Source organism: Cyprinus carpio, chromosome A15 (assembly GCF_018340385.1).
Source record: "Cyprinus carpio isolate SPL01 chromosome A15, ASM1834038v1, whole genome shotgun sequence".
Taxonomy (NCBI): domain Eukaryota; kingdom Metazoa; phylum Chordata; class Actinopteri; order Cypriniformes; family Cyprinidae; genus Cyprinus; species Cyprinus carpio.
The window spans coordinates 20,195,052-20,215,766 of NC_056586.1; the positions used below are offsets into that span (position 1 = coordinate 20,195,052).

At 33.2% G+C, this 20,715-nt stretch overlaps 1 pseudogene; it reads right to left on the bottom strand.

Moving 5' to 3' along the window:
* The window catches only part of LOC109101485, a 42,548-nt pseudogene that overhangs the window by 13,116 nt on the left and 8,717 nt on the right, over positions 1 to 20,715 (bottom strand).

Sequence of the window (20,715 nt, forward strand, 5' to 3'; positions counted from 1 at the left end):
ACCCTCAGATTCCAGATTTTCAAATAGTTGTATCTCAGCCAAATATTGTCAGATCCTAACTAAAACGAACATCAATGGAATGTTATTTATTCAGCTTTTAGCTGATGTATAAATTTCAATTTCGAAAAATTGACACTTAAGACTGGTTTTGTGGTCCAGGGTCACATATTGGACCTTCATGTTCGTTGTGCATCTACTGTAGGTAGGACTGCTAATTAAAAGACTGCTAATTAAAAGCTGCATTAAAACTCAGAGCAGAATGTCGAGGGATGGTTTGTTAGCATAATTTATATTTTATGTGAATGCGAAGGGTAACAGCCACAGGTAACTGTCTGTGTTGCACCATTCATGAACTTAGTCTCATTTTGACTGGAATTCTTACTAAAAATAAGTTTAATAGAATTTGGCTCCAAATCAATATGCTGTATTTTTTAAAGAACTGGAGAAACTTCATACAGCTTTAAAAGTTACAAAAATGTAGTCTATAAGACTTCAAATTCTGAATCTTCTGAAACCATTTTTGTATTGGAATATGATTTTTATGAGATTTTAGAATTTGAATGATTGAATTAAGGAACAATTGAATAAATAAATAAATTCATTAATTAACAATGAATAAAAATGTAAATATAAATATAAATTATAAAAAATGAAAAAGTAACTAATGAACTTCTAAATAAATAAGAATCCATTTTTTCATCAGAATATGAATATAGATGAGTTTTGGAGGAGAGATTTTAAAAAATGAAAAAAATAAAATATTCAAGATATTACTTTAGAAGTTATGTAAGCTTTCATATAGTTCAGACTTAAATACAAGTGCTTTGTGACATTTTTTGATGATAGAAGTGGCCAAGATAAACTGTTCTTGTATTTAAAAAATGCATTGTGCAAAGATTTGTCAACATTTCTCCTTCTTCTGTATGTTTCAAGGAGAAAGAGGGAAAAAAGCATACAGTACAGGGATTAGATCAAAAGAAAATAAACAAAACAAAACAAAACAAAACTAAACTAAATTAAATTAAATTAAATTAAATTAAATTAAATTAAATTAAATTAAATTAAATTAAATTAAATTAAATTAAATTAAATTAAATAATGAAGCAATGACTAAACAAAATATGGTTGTCCAATTATAGAAGTCTCAGGGTTTCTAACATACTGCAGATCTCAGACAATGTGTCTTTTTCCTAGACCTCACCTCTGATTTCCAGTATTTTAGACAATAAAATCAAAAGATCAGGATAGATTGAGCCACGATGGCTTCTTAGTCGATTCCTTCCACTTAACCTAACAAGAGTTCTAAAGTGACAAATCAAGCTGATCCCTTTCCTCATTAGGTAATTAGGAGCATCTCGTCTCTTCAATCGAATTCCCATCTGTTCCGTTCCCTTTCACCGACGCACACAAGTAGGGCTGACAGACAGGGTCACAGCTGCACTAAAGACTGAGGGAAAGATCTGTACACAAGCTAGGCGAGGTGGAATGAAATTTTGGATTATTCTTACATGGAAACAGATATTAAAAAAATACCAAAAATGTACATAAAGTGTTTTGAATCAATACTGTCTGTTGTGTGTCTTCCTAGTGCTACCAAACAGGGACTTGAGGCAAAGTGTCACGGTGGCGTTGTCGACCCGAGGCGACTTTGCCTTTCGCCACTTTCTGCTGCTTCTGAGGAAGGCAAACATGGTCTCGTCATTGATTTTTCCTTTGACACCTAATCTAACCTTGCAGTGATGTACGACCTCATTCTCACACTAATTTCTTCTTTATCTGAGGTGATAAATATCACATTGATACAGTATAACCACCTCTGCCAGGACTGCTCCGATGCGCTGGTTTGTAGAACATGACACTACAAGAAGAAGAGTAGAGGGAGAGGAAGAGAGAGGTGTTTGCTGTTCAACAGAAAGAAGTTTCTAAGTAAAATCACTTGACGGGTGTCTGGGTGACTCTGGGAGCACTGTAATATTCTTCAAACATCCTACTTAGGGTTTGTTCTAAAACCGTAACTCTTAGTATAACAGTGTTATTTGAGCATAAAATTAAGCAATTGAGCATACTATTAGAGGTTTTAATTAATAATTTGAATTAGTTTTTTTTTTTTATTTAAATGTAAATGTTTATCAATTTTGTTGTGTTTTTGTCATTTTTATTCGTTTTTGTCTATATAATGTTTTTTTTATTTCAGTTTTAGTTTTACTTATTTAGTTTTACTTTTTTTTAAGTTTTATATATATATATATATATATATTATATATATATATATATTAATGGTTTTAGTTAACAATAACCCTGCTATAGCAGATTTTAAATAAATTACATTTTAAATGAATAAATGAAATATTAAAATATATTAAAATAAGAAACAGTTATTTTAAATTGTAATAAAATTTCACAATATTACAGTATTTTTGAGAGACTTTTATGTAGATTTTTTTAAAATCTAAGAATGAAAAAGAGAAATATATAAGAAAAAATACAAACAATAATATACATACACACACACACACACACACACACACACACATTTTTATATGTGTGTGTGTGTACACCTCTATTTGGACTAAGCAATCCCAGAATGCACTACAACAAGTAAAAATCACAATGTGAAGTGTAATGCATTTAGTGCATCCAGTTCACATTGAAACCAATTTTGAGTTGAGTCTATCATATTGAGTACTACGTACAGGTGAGCCGTGCAGGAAAAAAAGAGACTGTATGATTTCAGTGTAAACTAGACTAAAATTTAAAAGCTGAATTGCTGCTTTAGTCTGAAATCAAACTTGTAAATGTACTGAGTATGGATTCTTGCATGCTAGATATGGATGTAGCATTTCAAAATGCGGAATCAAACCTAAAATCTACTTAAAGACTACGTTAAAAAAGTTCAGAGTGTGCATTTTGGAGCGAAATACTTGAAAGTGTAAAGCCAGGCCTGTCATGTGAGTAGCTGAAGAGTATAGTAGTCACTCCTGACTCCGGGTGATGGTTAATGGCTGAAGAGAGTGAAGGAGGAGAGGTTCCCTGACAGCTGGCAGCCCTGCAGGAGTCAGTGGCTCCACATGGGGCTGTGGCTACTGAAGAGGTTGCCGTGAAGGCAGAGGAGAACTCAGCAGGGAAAGGAGGCCTTTCTAGTACCGCTGGGTTTTATCTGACTCGCAGTACTCGTCAGAGACTAAGAGCACATCGGCACCAACTACAGCTCTGCGTAATCTGTGGTCATGGTACACAACAGTCATCAGTGCTCATGTATAAACTCAGTCTCTTGAAGAGTAAGGGCTTCCCTGTGGAATTCTGTTCCAGTGCGGATGGGGAATGTCTCACAGGCCCTGCAGATGGAGACCAGCGTCTGCCAACTGAGTCTAAGAGATACACACAGGTAATCAGATGACAGCAAGTCCTGGCACGTCTACAACATGAATTAACTAAGACTAAACCAAAGAGGATCTGGCCGATGGCCATCAATCTGAAATCAAACACAACGGGGTCTTCCAATAAACCCACTAATGAAAGGCACATTGTCTTGATTTCTAGCTTATATATATATATATATATATATATATATATATATATATATATAGAAATTGAACAATTTTATAAATGCTGCTGTAAAATGAACTGCTTCTGAACTTTCTGTTCATTAAAGAATCCTGAAAAAACAATTATTAGTTTCAACAAAAATATTAATATTAATATTAATTGAGCAGCAAATCAGCATATTAAAATTAGTTCTAAATGATTATGTGACACTGAAGACTGGAGTAATGATGCTGAAAATGTAGCTTTGATCACAGGAATAAATTTTGAATATATTAAAATAGAAAACAGTTATTTTAATTTGTAATAATATTTCACAATGTATCTGATTTTACTGTATTTTTAATCAAAAAAGTAAAGGACCATAAAAAGTATGATAAAAGTCCATACAAGTTATGCACTATATGTAAGGCAATTTAAAGTGACCGTTCACTCAGAAATGAAAATTTTGTAATCATCTGTTCATTCCAAACCTTTCTTCTGCGAAACCTGAATGAAGATATTTTGAAGAATTTTTCTACTTTTTTTGTACATACAATAAAACTCAGTCAGGTACAAAACAACATTGGAGCCAAATTACTTTTTCAAAATATCTACTGTAATTTTGTGAAGAACAAATTAAGCCATACAGGTTTGGAACCACATGAGGTTTAGCAAATGATGACCGAATTTTAAATTTTTATTATTATTACTTTAAGAACAGATGCTTCATTTGGAAGATTCAGCCGAGACCAATGCATAAACTTCCAAGTCAAACAAACAAGTCCATGCAGAGCTATAATCACCATAACTATTAAGGAGGACAATATCCCGTTTCACACATATGGGTTTTTCAGTGATTGATTCTAAAATATTCCTGTATGAACAAATACAATGGTGTGATTTTTTTGATACCTTACATGATTGTGCAAGGTGTGATATCTTCTTCTAACTTTCAGTATGTGAAGTGGCGAACATCAGGTGGAGTCGTCTGCTATTTCCGTATGTACGCAGTGTGTGAACATGAGGAGGTGGAGCAGGGAGGGGTTTGGAAGTCCAGCAGGGAAGGGGACAGGGCCACAGGTGAGATCTCAATAAATTACACTCTGAAGTGGTCATTAATTATAGATGACATCCCAGTCAGACCAGCGATTTCATCTGAAATGAGAAGCAGTGTGCATAGCGGTGGTGCCCAGGGCTCTGGTGGGATGGCTGATGTATATATGTGTGTGTGTGTGTGAAAGAGAGAGAGAGACAGAGAGCAGTGGGTCAAACAGTCTTAGCTCTTGCAATAGCTTTTTGATGAGGACCCTCATTACGCTAAACGGCCCTCTATGGTTCAGCCTCCCTCTGACTCGAGGAAAGGTTAAACAGAGAATAATTAAAGAAGACCGCCTCAGGCTGAGCGTGTCACCCTTAAGGCAACACTCTGGTCAGCGGTAGGCTGTTTCAAAGACGGCTCAGTACAGCTCAAGTGCTCTTAACTAGTCACACGTTAATTCATTTCACACTTGGTATGAATGTGGAAATGCCAAAAAACAACAAAACCTAAAAACAAAAACAAAAGTTCAGTCAGATTTTTTTTAATGTTTTTAAAAAGTCTCTTATGCTTGCAAAGGTTGCATTTATTTGATGAAAATACAAGAAAGTTTGCAATATTGTAAAATATTACTACAATTTAAAATAGATTTTGTATTAATATTTTTTTTAAATAGTTCTATTTGAATATATTTAAAAATATGATTTATTCCTGAGATAAAAAAAAAACATTTCAACATTTCTTATTATCAATGTTGAAAACAATTTTTTGTGAAAACTGTGATTTTTTTTATTTTTTCAAGATTCTTGGATAAATAGAAAGTTCAAAAGAACAGCATTCACTGGAAATCTAAAACATTATAATATATATAAAACATTATATATAAAACATTTTGTAACATTATAAATGTCTTGACTGTCACTTTTAAACAATTTGATGCATCCTTGCTGAATAAAAAGTATTTATAATTTAAAATAAATAAAACAATGACCCCAAAATTTTGAACAGTACATTATTTTTTATACTGATTTACAAAAATAAAAAAAATTAAATAAATAATTACAAAAGTGAGAGTAAAAATAGTATATTTATAATCAGATGTATGGAAATCCTCTTTTAGTATTAATGGAAAAAAAGAAGTAATTTTCATTTAAAATTATTTATGTGGAAATGTTGAGTATATAAATATTCATAGCCACACATCTAATCATGATCATCTGCCATTTGACTGTTTCCACCATGATACCATTTTGCTCTCATTGTTATTATTGTAAAACCTGAATAAGTTAATATGAGACCTGCCTCAAACATTGTAGAGACTTTCAAATGATATTAACTTTATTTTTTAGATGGCAGTGATGGCTAATTCCAACTCACACAGTTTTACTATAGTATTTTGGTGTAAAACACAGCTACATTTTTTTGTAGGCAACAACCACAAGATCTAAAAAGATCTAAAATCACAAGTCTAAAAAGACACAACTGAAGCTCACCAAACGAAGACAACTGAGACCCATTCTTTTCTCCTTTTTCGCATCATCTTGAAGACAGAGATTATCTTGGAACCGCATGACCGATCAGTGACGAGAGATAAAGTGTACTTTAACAAGCCCACATGACACTGCCACACTGATTGTCTGCTTTTAATCCTCGACCTCATTATCACCCTCTGGTCTTACTCCAGCAGTAAATTAATCTATCTGCAAAGTGTCAAATCTTCACACCTTCCTCCTGGTAATCACCCGAGGTGCAAATAAAAACAGGGAGCCGGTTTCGCTCAAGACCCTGCGTCCGTTACCAACAAGATGATGCCGTGTTATAATTAAAAACCAATTGGCCATTGTTGGGTTGCTTATTAAGCCGATCAAATATTTGTGTTTTCACTAAGGTCAACGCAATGACATACAATAACAGGGAGTGAGAACTGAAAAAAAAAAATAATGGTAGAGATTGGAAAAGTTGCAGAGTAAACAGCCAAAAAAGTCATTAAAAAATATGCTAATTTTAATACTACATCATTTTAAGAAGGAAAGAACTATTTGAAGTAACAAATAAAGCAAGTAAAAAAAAAGTTAAACTGTAAAACTGTATACCTTAAATCTGTCTACACTGATACCTTTCTGAAAGCTTAAAGGAATAGTTCACTCAAAAATGAAAGTTTGCTGAAAATTGATTCAACCTCAGGCCAATATGTAAATGAGTCTGTTTCTACATTGGAACAGATTTGGAAAAAAAGTGCATTACATCGCTTGCTCGCCAATGAATCCTCTGCAGTGAATGGGTGCCGTCAGAATGAGAGTCCAAACAGCTGATAAAAACACAATTTTATATATATATATATATAAATCACCTTATCAAACCTGAAAAGATGCTGTTTCATTGAACAGCCTCTGGGTTAAGACGAGTCAGTGTCAATAAAAAACCCCTCCAGTGCCATTAACTGTAAGTGAGATATGCATGGCCTTTGTTTCACTAATATTAAGATATATTAAAACAGCTATATATTTGTAAAAGATAAAGGTTCCTAGAAAAATCCAAAAAAAAAAAAAATCTGCAATACCTTCCTACAGTACATCATACATTTTTGAGTGAGAATAGATACTATGTAATAGAAAGATCTAAACCCATTCTCTCATGTGAATTATTTATCAAATTCAAATAACAGATGATATAATTTTCTTAAAATATCTTAATCATTATTCAAAAGACACAGTGGTATAAAACAGTTCCTGTACACATGCTTTTGTGTGATCAGAATACGGTTTGATTCTTTATACAACAACACAGGCATACACAAAGGCATTCATGTCTTCTGACTGCTGACCAATCCTTAATTCCTGAAATTAAAATGTTATCTGTTCACCAGGTTTGAAATATAGGACCACACGTAGCAAGTATAATTACCATTTGATTATTAAAAGACTCTCCTGAAGGTCTTGTGTCATCATGGTGATGGAAAAATGATGTCAAACTACCCAAGCAAATTAAATTACCCAACCAATTACTCGCCTGTGTTCGTACTGACTTATTGGGACATTAAATATTAATGGGAGCATAGATATCAAATTTGCTCATCATTAGAAGGTGCACACATTGTGGGCTAATCACAGATGTTCCACATCACTCAGATCCTTTCAGCAAAGAATAAAACACTCCAACACAAAGAAGCACCTACATCTGTTGCTTGACTAGGGGTACCTAAACGAATAGGATTTTATAAAGTAAATCTACTTCTGTGAATACATGAGTAAACTTGTGTCACTCTGTTACTTCAATAGCGATATACAATAAATTAAAGGTGAAATGTATAAGTTCTGTGACACTGGCATGACTAAATGCAAATGCAAAAGTAACGAATGTTTTCAAATAGGTTTCCTGGTCATCTATTGGTCAGACAAACAGAAAGTCCCACCCCAAACAAGAACCACAGAGCCACAGTGAAATCAACCTATAAATACCTGATTTAAAGCTGTATCTGAATATTAAGCCTTTAAAAAAACATCTATGGTTGAAAAAAAGAAAGAAAAACAATATAATATTCATATTATGAGTAATCAATATGTGTTTTTAAAATAGTTTAAAAAAATTACAGTGGTTATATTACATTTTCTGGTAGGGGTGGAGATTATATTCTTGAGATTATTAATAAAACAATGCATTAACTAATAAAAATATATATATGTATATGTGTGCATGCATTTTTATACAATAAAATAGAAGTAGGGAGAATAAATTATACATTTTAAAATACTTGTAATCAGACTACAGTTCATTTTTTATTGATTATATGAGTACATATCTGTCACTCAATATCACTAAATTATTCATAAAAATAGAAATTAATTAAAATATAATATATATTAATATATATTACTCTGTGTCTCTTTGTGTCTGTCATTTGTCTGTCTATCTATATAGTATTTTATATGTAATATTTCAATTAATTACTTTTCATTTTCATATTATGTATAAAAATGCCCTTAGAAAATGTGTGTAATTATATAATATATATATATATATATATATATATATATATATATATATATATATATATTATAATTACACACATTTTCTAAGGGCATTTTTATATAAATAAATAAATTAGAAAAAAAAATGTAAATATATATATATATATATATTTTTTTTTTTTACTTAATTACTCCTTTAATTATGATACATACAAATACACCCTATCCCCTACTGGTGCATTTAGGCCCTATAATCTTAAAGTAAATATATATTTGTATCTCTTAATACATTAAAACTATGTTTTTTTCAGACCAAGAAGGTTATTCAGCTTCAGATCAAGTTTTGGGAATCCTTAACAATGCAATCCCACATCTTCACCTAATTTTAGAGAATAAAAAGATTGTCAGAAGCCTCAAAGACACACCTGAGGGGAAAGGAGAGTTATCAGGGCATTAACTCATTGTAAACCCAGCAGACACACTGGCGAGCTTACAGATTGAGATGACAGCCGAAACAGTGGGAGTTAAGGTGCAGTGTCGGTGAAGTGTTTGGTGTTAACACAGAGATAGAGAGCGAGCAGTACCTGCTGTTAAACCTTTCTGGATGTTTCTCTCACAAAATGTAGAATCAATGAGCAATGGATGCATCCTGCAAAAGGAGAAAAAAGCTAATCATTTTAGTTTTTTATGCACACCGATGCACCATCATCGCTGTTTCGTGAGCTTCTGACAATGGTTCGTTAGGAGCCTTTAATGTATTACACTCGCGCATCAGATTCTCTCATCATCCTCTGTGCATCTGGGTCTTAAAATCTTGAATTTGTCAAAACAGCTGTGTGAAGATGAAAAGACAACAGATTGAGGATTGTATTGAATAGTTTCATGATGGTTTTATCATGGATCATTAGCTATAAACAAAAGCCCCGCATCAGAGACGTCGCAGACAGAGACGTGTTTATTTTAAAACCAGATGAATGTATTTTAAAACCAGACAAAACTCTGACGACAAAACCGAAATTCCTTCCCCCACACCGAGAACCAATTATGGGCCTGATCGCCCTTCCACACGACTGGAAACAAGTTTGAGCTCCATGCATATGTATGTGTGTTAACAGATAAGGTGTTTGTGATTCTTCGCTGGGGTTCTAGCCAACGAAGATGAGTATTGACAAGAGGACTGAACACGTGGCTCAGGCTAATTAATCACACACACATACAGGATGCTGCGGCTCTGCTGGCGCCCGTCGCAGGTACTCTGACATCCGGGGGTTAGAGGTTCAGATGCACTTGCATGTGCTCTGTTTGCATGTACTTTGTGTACTGTAAATGTTTTGTTGCTATGGTGATGTATAGAGATGGTGGTTGAAATGTAAAGAGATTGCATGTCCTGATTGAGAAATTAAGATTCTGAAGGCCTGATCATTTGTAAGAACGAAGAGGAGAAGCACGACAAACATGACACTTTTATACACATTTTTATCGTTTGTTTCAAGCTATATTTTTTGTTGACATATTTTGAAGATGTTGCATATTCACAGAAAACAGCAACATGGCACAAAACTATTGGACCTACGATGAATACAGGTAAAAGTGGCACCTTTTCTGATAATTAGACACAAAACCATTAAAAAAGTAAAACATCTACAAAACACAGGAAAATGGAGTGAATAATTAAAACAGATACTTAAGCATCCCACTTTAACAGTATTCTACCTACACAGGTTTTATACTTTGTATTTTTGCTAAAAAGGCTTAAAAAAAGTATCACCACATGTTATCAAGTATTATTATTAAAAGATTGGCTTTCTAACTAAATTTATGATCATACTTTTTCTACTAAGGTAAAGTTAGAATATGTGTTACAGTCACTTATCTTTTCTTTAGTAGACTAAAGGACTATAATGTTTATATTGTTTGATTCAAAACATAATTCAAATGCTTAGTGACCTTTTCAGGAATAAAATATGATTTTTTTTAATACATGCCAATTCTGTTGAATCATCAAAGCAAATTCTAGCAATAACAATAGAAACAAATGAAACAAAAACAAAAAAAAAAATAAAAAAATAAAAAATAAAATAAAAATGTTTAAAAAGTCAAAATAAGTTAATACATAAAGTCATTCTTATTTTCATTTCAGTTTAAATTGAAGTAATAAAACGAATAAAAATGATCAAATACGTCCAAAACGTAAAAAAAAAAAAATGTAAAAGGAAAATGTAAATGTAAAAATAAAATTCTAAATATTAGCAAAAACTATAATAGTATACTAAAATAACAGTATGAAGAAAAATGTTCAACAAACAGGTCATTTCCACCTGACTAGGTATATTTGGGGGGAAAAGTATGGGTGAACTTGGGTGTGCTCAAACAGAGATTAAAAAAACTTTCTTCTTCCTCCAAGAGGGCCTCCCTCTCTTTCCCCCAAGCCCCAAACACACTGTTAGGACCATTTGTGAATCCAGCCCCTCCAATGAAACCACCTCCACACAGAAGACCCCCTGCTAGCTCACTGCTGAAAAAATTCTAGTGTAAGCCAAAAAAATCAATTCCTTTACTGTTGACATCTTTTAAACCCGCTGTTATTTGCAGAGCATAGGGAGGCCCGGGGTCCCACCAGGCTTGGTTTTCTTCAACGCAGAACAAGAAGAAAGGTAAAATGACAGGGATATCTAAAAGATTGCATTGCTCTTTTCTTACAAAAAACAAAAAAAATAAAAAAAAGAGAGCAAATCCACTCTCCCCGCCTCAACCAGCCTCAAGGAGCTTTCAGAGACGTCATCGTATCCGGCGTCCATGAGAGAGAGAGTTCAAATTACCCTTAATCAACTCTAAAGTCAAAGTTGCAGCAGTCAGTCACTCGCTATCTTTCATCTGCCGTTGTCCACCCCTCCCCGATAATCACCACTGCAAAACTCTCGTGCCCAAATTAATAAAGGGACATGTGTAATGTTCTTTCATAGTTCACCATTTAGTCCAATTACGGCTTGTCCAGGCAGATGATGTGCCTTCAGCGGGAGAGTAATGACTTTGACATGAGCGCAGGGTCATTAGGAAACAGACTACATTATCTTAGGCGATCCTGTGTGATTAGGGACTGTCTCTAGCTTCTGGCTCTGACCGAAATGATAACACCCCCTGTCTAACGGAGAGGGATATTTCAACTTTGGTATTTAAATGGTACCTAATTACCCAAAATATCACTTGACAGGGTGATCAGTCAACGAGACAAGCGTTAATATGAAGAACAGCTTTGATTTGAGATTTTTTGTTGATGCGTTTCATTTGTTTTACCAGTCTTGGTGGTCTTTGGGTTTAAATTTGACTAATTTTGTAAAAAAGTATTTTGCTCTATTTCTTCTATGCTATTTATCAGCACTTGACTATGAGAAAAAAACTTTTTTTTTCTTTTTTAATTGCTAGTTTTCCCTTTGACAGGGTTTCTGCAGGTCTTAATCTTAAAAAGCCTTAAAAAGGTCTTAAATTGGAGCATAAATTTATGCTCCAATTATTTATGCTTATACTAGCGGCAGTAGTGCACATTCTGAGTTAAAGTTGCTTAGAGTTGATACTGATGTAAATGTCTAAAATTACCCCTTTCTGTTAAAATGCTCTTGCACCATCTTGTCTGGCAACAGCTGCATTTGTTGGCTGTTTAGTTCTTAGAGTTCATATACATAATTACGGAAGACATTGTTTTTCATTTGCATAATCTGCAAAGTAATTATGAGCACGACTTGCTCTGTAATCTCTATTGGTTTTCAGTTGTTTTCAAAAGGAATTTGTGTTTTCTTGTAAAATGTGATAGGAAAAATATCACTTGATCCCACTGAGATTTGCACTTCTCTTTAATCCAAGCAAACAACTACATTTGTCAGTAACACATTGAAATTTTTATTTCATTAACACAGTACTGAATATACTGGAGCTGAATGATTAATGAGACAGAGATCTATCTATCTATAAATTAATTTCTATGTAATATGCATGTATGTTTGTATATATATAAAATATATATAAAAAAAATTATTAAAAATAAAAAAGAACAAAATAATAATAAACAAATATTTTGTATTTTATTTATCATGTGATATCTTTCTATCTATACATTTTTAAAATATTTTTATATTTTATATAAATGTAATTAATAGCTTTTTATTAATTATATATATATCTTTATCACTCTGTCTGTCTATTTATCACAGACTTGTTTTAGTGAACATGGGACTGAATGTTTCATGAATCAATACTTAAAGTCATCAATTCCCTTATTAACAAGATGACATTGACTAACATTTGTCCAAGCATGTCTCCCTCATTACAAATTCTTTTTTTTTTTTTTTTTTTTAGATGTGTACAAATCTAAAATAAAACAGAGCCGTCAAACCTGTAAATGTCAATTACCGTATTTCCCCTGACATTTCTGGATAATGGCTGACATGCAGTCGCCATAATAAGCATCATTAGATTTCAGACGGCCCGAGAAGCATCAACACACGACGTGTTTGATTACCGTTCGGTAAGACGAGAACCGTGTAACGTCTACGGCATATTTCATTGTCAATTGGCAAGCTTCGCTCCTCACCACAGTGATGAGGGACAGCTTTGTTAATGTAATAGATGCTCTTGGCATTTCAAAAAGCACTCAGCCCTCTTGATTAGCTCATTTAGTCTTATTACTTAGGAGCCTTATTCACTTCTTCATTCATAAACTCCACTCACAGTCATCACATACTGTATCACGGTTAACAGACCAGACTAGCACACCGGCCAGATGCGTATATGCAAGTCTTTCTCTGTTTATTGGGAGGGAAAGAGTAGAAGTATGTGGATTGTCAAGGAGTCTCAGGGGTCTCTACATCCTCACATGCAGCTTTTATTGTTCAGACTCACCACGCCAGTAGAAAAGTAATTGTTCACAATGCAGTATGGGACTGGATCTCCTCTTTCATCTTTGTCTACAGGAGTGATGTCAATCTTCCACCTGTCCATCATCACTTCAGTGCTGTTCTCAATGTCCTTCAGAATCTGCAAAAGACATTCTCCATCGCAGCCTGAAACCCAAAGGACACATTACAAATTACTCTATTGAGATGTTTCGGGTTTGAATCAATTGCTCTCCAGCTATTTCTAGACAAGGAACTGACGTGATAGTAATGTTTTAATTTAAGTAGCTATGAATGAGAAGAAAAAAAAATGTGAAAAATACTACAGTGATAATATGTGATAAGTTTCCCAAGAGTGGCACACGGTGTGGATTTAGGGTTTAGGATTGACACAAAATCTCATTTACAGCATCAAATTAAAATATTGAAATTACTTATTACCTCCACCCCAGCACAGACACCTTGCGAGGTCATTTCCTGTGCCAAGAGGAAGTACACACACAGGAGGATTCTGTTCAAAGTTGGCTTTATCTAAAATAAAAAAACAGCACTTCAGAGAACAATAGGAAAAATAGAACATTCCATGATTCCGCTTTTGTAATGGCAGAGAGGAAATTTTTTTTTTAATTAAAAATTATATTTGCTCCAGAAAATAAAGTGATAATAAATAAAAAGGGCTATTTATGGAAATTCAACTGCAGAATACACACAGTATAAAGCATATAGAGTCAAAATCTGCTAAGGGGTAATAGTGGAACACAGTTTTCAAAAGTAATTTTTAACCATTATTTACAACAGAATCTGCATTTTCATTGGTTTAAATAAAAGATTTTTAAAGAGACAATGAAAACTACTTTATGCATCAAAACCAATCAAAAAATTTTTTTTTACTTGATTTTCAAAAATCAACGAATTTGCAACATCTGAATGTAAAAAAGTCAAACATATCATTCCCTGAGCAACTTGTAATTTATTTAAGCTACGAAATAAAATTCCATAGAAAAAATATAATGAACTATAATGACATATTTCTAAACCAATCTGTCACATTTTTAACAGATGTCTGATTGATGGTGAGTGTCCAAAACTTTGGAAGGAGGGTAAGATAATTCCTTTACCCAAAGATACAAAATCAACTTTCTGTGGTCCAAATAGTAGGCCTATAAGCATTTTGCCTATTCTAAGTAAATTATTGGAAAAGATTGTATTTAAGCAAGTGCAAATTATTATTTTTCTAACAATGATTTTGACTACGATGTTTTTCAGCATGCTTTATAGGTATGGTCATTCCACCTGCACTGCAATGACACAAAATGTCGGATAGCTGGCTAACATCAATTGATAATTCAATGCTAGTGGGTACACTACTACTGGACTTTAGTGCTGCCTTCGATGTGATCGACCATGAAATTTTGATTTCCAAACTTATTAGTTATGGTTTCACTTCCTCAGCAATCAAGTGGTTTAAGAGCTATTTGTCGGAGAGGTCACAAAGAGTCTATTTTAATGGTGCATTATCTTGTAGCAAGTCTTTGGATTGTGGTGTTCCTCAAGGAAGTTGCCTCGGACCTTTGTTATTTTCAATTTTTACAAATGATATGCCGTATATACTCAGTAAGGCTACATTGACTATGTTTGCTGATGATACTACTCTTTATTATGCAGCCCCTACATGTTCAGAGCTTAATCAGGTTCTGTCTTGTGAGATTAGCAAATTGTATAACTGGATCAAAACAAATAAACTTGTTCTAAATATTTCAAAAACTATGAGTATAATATTTGGTTCTAAGTATAGATTATCTGATAATCCTAAATTAATATACAAGTAAATGGTCAAAATATACAGCAAGTAAAAAAGGTGAAGCTTCTTGGACTTTGGCTTGATTCCACACTGTCATGGTCTGATCACATTAACACAGTTGTTGCTAAAATGGGTAGAGCTGTTGCAGTTGTGCGTAAATGTGCACAGTTTCTAAATTCACAGCTGTTTAGTCGTGTTGTTTGTACATTGGTTTTGTGTCATTTGGATTACTGTTCTGTTGTAAGGTCTGCTGCATCAAGTAGTCATTTAAAAAAATTACAAGTGGCTCAAAACAAGGCTGCAAGACTGGTTCTTGGTTGTTCTTCGAGAACTAGTGTTGCAGAGATGCATGAACGTCTTGCTTGGCTGATGGTCAAGCATAGACTATCTGTTAATATGTTAGTATACCTTCATAGAATTATTAATATTCGGACTCCTAAATTTTTTTATGATAATATAATTTACTATTCAGATATGCTTTTTCATTATACAAGAGGGGCGAATAGTCGACAGATCTCTTTACCCCTACCTAAATCTGACTCTATTAAGAGGACCGTGTTTTATAGGTCAATTGTGTTTTGGAACAATCTTCCAGTTGGGGTTCGTGAAATCAAGGGAAAAACTGGTTTTAAAAAAAGACTAAGACTGTATTTGTTGTCAACATCATAACATTGTCTGGATTGGTTGAGTGAGGTTGTATTATGTGCTATGTTGTTTTTCATTATTTTATTATTATTTTAATTAGTACTTTTTGTATTGTTGTTGTTGTTTTTTTTTTGTTCTCTCATGTGTATTTACATATGATATATTTGGGAGTAATTGTGATTGTAATTATTGGGTTTTGTATGTATTGTTTGGACCCCAGGAAGACTAGCTGTCTTTTCGGCGTCAGCTAATGGGGATCCTTTTAAATAAACAAATAAACAAATAAACTGTGCAAAACGCATTTTGAACATCTCCAGAAAAAATGTATAATACCCTAAAAAACGTAATTTCTATTGGATTACCTTACTAACCATCTGAATATCACAACATCAATGTCTGTCAAAAAATAACATGCACAATATACGGTAGTATTTACGAGAAGCAGAGGTCCAGCGAGTACACACACACTTCCTGGAAAGCCCACACTACCGGATGTTTTGACAGAAGGAGAAAATAGCTGCTTAAGCATGCTGTCTGTCAGAGACCGTAATGTACGTAACAAATAACGCACACAGATATAAATTTGTTCTTCATTCACTGAAATTGAAAGATTTTAAAAAGTAATTTTAAAATTAAGGCAATTATCAAAGTTTGATAGAGTGTTGTTTAATTTTACAACAACAACATAAAAAAGATAAGAAATTTTTACATGATTTGACCCATATACATACACACTATACAGATTACAGTATCTATGTATTTGTATGTATGTATGTATGTATAATGGAATAAATGGCAATGTCAAAACTACAGTGGTTCTTTTCTAATACACTCCTCTGAAAGCATCCAATCTATTACTCTGCCTTTGTTTTGATTGATAAAAAATAGAGGCAATTTTGGACACAAATAAAAGACTAAATGAGTATGCAGTCTTCTAAAAAAAAAAAATAAATCACCTGCGGAGACTATTCTTCAGATGATATAAGTAATATGCCATTTCTTGAAGAAAGATAATCATCCTATTTGCCCTGAAAATACAGGTACGAATGTAATAGCTTTAGTTCTGTGAAAAATAAGTATTTGACTATTTCAACAAATATAACAAAATCGCTTCTGTACAAAAGAACCTCTGAAACAACAAGAAAAGCCTTTTTTGCAGTATTTCCTCAAGATGTCTTTGTGTTATGACGTTTACTGTAGCTTGCTGTTTTCCTTAAATCTAACAGAAAAAACTTCCTGGCTTTAATTTACAACATGGCAACAGTATGGAAGACCTGATCCACATGACTCAAACTTTTAATTGCTCAAAGAAATGACTCAGTCAACAAGAGGCCAAAGCAAACAAAGAAGCACTAAATGAACATCTAACAACTGCAAACACACACACACGCACACACACACACACACACACACACACACACACACACACACACACACACACACACACACACAAAAAAAACACTCATCTGAACTCACCTATAACATCTAGAATCCATCCAACAGTACCATCTCCACCACAGGCCAGGACTCTGAAATCTGGAACATCTCAAAAAGAAATTTAAACTGAAATGAAGAGCCTTATCAAAATTACTAAGATGCCAAGTGTTCGAAAAGCAATTTAACCATGATTTATTAGACAATACACATAAAAAAATAGTAAAATATATTATTATATAACAATATATAAAAAGTATTTATTATATTTAAGAATAATATACTCTCTATATAAAATAATATGCAACACTAATATGCACATCATATACAATATCTATCTATCTATCTATCTATCTGTCTATCTATCTATCTATCTATCTATCTTCACTATACTAGATCTTTATAAACAAATCTTTTGTTTAAATCACAAATGCAAATCCATTTTTTCGAAAGCCAAGCCTGTTCAGAAGCTAATCAGATCTACCAAGACAATGCTCATTGCAGCGCCTTCCGTTCCTTCACAATAATAAAGCTCTAACTACATGAAGGGACCTTATATGGCAGAATGTTGAACAAAATAAGACTCTCAATTACTTTACTTATTGGGACATGCAGGCTTGGCAAATCATATTAGACAGCAAAAACAGACGACCAGTCACATGAAAAAAGCAACTTTGAGGATGTTTGAGTATGAAGAAACAAACAATCAATTTGCTCTAATTGTGGTAGCCGGGACTGTAATTGACAGACAGCCCAGAGCTACGGCTGACAGTCACCTTGACAAAACAATGTCACATTATCATCACATGACTACACCAAGCTCATGTGTTATTTCAACAGATGTGACTGTGAATGCATAGACACAAAATCTATTTTTTCCACCAACAGAGAACTGTCAGTACTTAGGCTACACCTGACTTCAAATGGCATAATCAAGTTTCAAAAGCAAATTGGCTTACAAGGTCACTTAATGGTGTTTGGAGAGCATCGCTCAGTGGGGTGCATTTATAAAATCATATAGAGGAACAGGCCAAGAGGAACAGAAATCATCCTTTCAAAAATATTCCAACACTGGGAAATATTTAGTGTAGTAAAAACTGTGCCAACTCTATGCATCGATATTCAAACATAATTTATTAAATCGTGAATCGTTTGTTTTGAACCACTGAATTAATTGAGATTTTGTTCATATATGTATATATATATAGTTTATTTTGCTCACCAAAACTGCATTTATTTTAGCAAAAATACAATTAAAACAGTAATATTGTGAAATGTTATTGCAATTTAAAATAACCATTTTCTACTTTAATATATTTTTAAAATGTAATTTATTCCTGTGATAAAAAGCTGAATTTTCAGCAGCCATTACTCCAGTCTTCAGTGTCACATGATCCTTCAGAAGCCAATCTAATATCTTGATTTGTCACTCAATAAACATTTCTTCTTATTATTATTAAAAATCACCAAAAGAATTTTATCTTCCTTAACTTCACCCAAGAAGACCAATACATTCATCTATATAAATCAAACTGAATCATTCAGAATTTACCATACATGCATTTATAAAAATGCATATATCTTATTACTAATTGAATCAAATCAATTAATAAATCAAACTGAATCATTCAGAATTTTCCAAAGTTGAAAGTATATGCATATAACCTACAGTAAGAACAGTGAATGGAATCGATTTACTGTCCACCCAAATATTCATACCTTTTGCTAATTTCCATGGCAACATCCCACAAAAACATTTCTGCTTTCTTTATTGCTCTTTAAAATTCCATTTTCAAAATATAGTCTCATTGAATATTGTCACAACCCTCATGGCGGTACAAAAGTGACCATGCAGCTGGCATACTAATAACAAATTCAATCAGTGATCACAGAGCCTCATGGTTGCATGCATTTGATTGACACCAGCCATGGTATGCGTGATCACACAAGGCCCTGAGAGCAGCAACACTAACATGAATCTATTATTACCAGCTTACTGTCAGTACTAGAGACTTCCACAACCTAGCTTTGTTCTCTGCAGTGTTTGTGATGGCAGATCTAACCCTTTAATAATGCCTACATTTACAGCTAACATACAGAGCGAGACTGTCATGCTTGAATTAGAGCACATTATTATCAAGCAGTGTCTGCATACACAATATATTATTAACGTCGGGTTGTCGTAACTCTCGTGATCATAAAGCAAGAATGTGGCACAACAATACGTTTACTAGAATGCAAGACAGCAGGGAGCTAAATATTTCTGTTAGAATGATAAGAGAAAAGCCTCTCTGGAGTGTCTGTCGCTCATCCAGGCATGGGGCCATTCTTGGCCAGGATGTAGACTTGACGAGGGTTCAGGAGGTACTGGAATTTTTGGAAGATCCTAGATAGGGCAGAAGTTGTAAACAAATCAGTGACTAGGAAAACTGAGATTAAATGTCCCTTGCTGTAAAAAAAAAAAAAAAAAAAAAAAAAAAAAAAAAAGGAATTTTTAAAGAAAGAGACTAAAGACACTAAAAATGCTGACATTACATTATGCTTTGTGTAATTTTTGAAAAACAGTATGAGGACATTCCCACATATAATTGTGTGAATTATGTGTGGGAATGTTTAAACTATAAAAACTATATTTTATAGTTTAGATTTTTTTTTTTTTTAAAATCACAAATGGACATTAGGTTTTTTATTTTAATTCATATTATTTTTAATAATAATGTTTACTGCCTAATTCATGTGTGTTACCCTGATGGTGTCTATGTATGTTTGACTCAATTGTTTGACTTGTGCAATGTCCATATATGAGTGTTGGCCACTGTATGATGAACATTGCTTCATCACGTGGCTTTTTATTTTATCACTTGTATTATGGTGGTTATCAATACAGGTATGTAGCAGATTTTGGTAGTTCATGTAGATTGGTATATTAACTTAAATATACATTTTTAAGTTGCAACTTATACAGGGACCATTATTGGAAATATTTTCACCATATTTTTACAGTAAATTTCTGGTAACCACAGATGCCATTAATTCTAACTGGATATTTTTACAGTGAATTTTTCAATAGTAAATGGATGTGGTTGGATGAATTTGCAATAGAAACTAAGGACTTTGTCATTATTAGCGATTACAAGAAATTAGCTATACAAGAAATACTGGTCATCATGGCCATCTCATCCAATATTGTTCAACAAGAGGAACTAAAATCTGATATGGATCTTTAGAATGCTAAAAATGGATTTTAAATTGAACTGATTTGATTAGATCCTCATTTAGGTTACCAGAAATGGAACTGAAACTGGAATTGTAACTCAAAGAAGTTTAAACAACAACCTCAAACACATTCAGCGCATTGCTTATTTGACTAAGGCTGCAACTGGTATGTTCTGATGTCAAACAAACTGTAGTGATGGATAA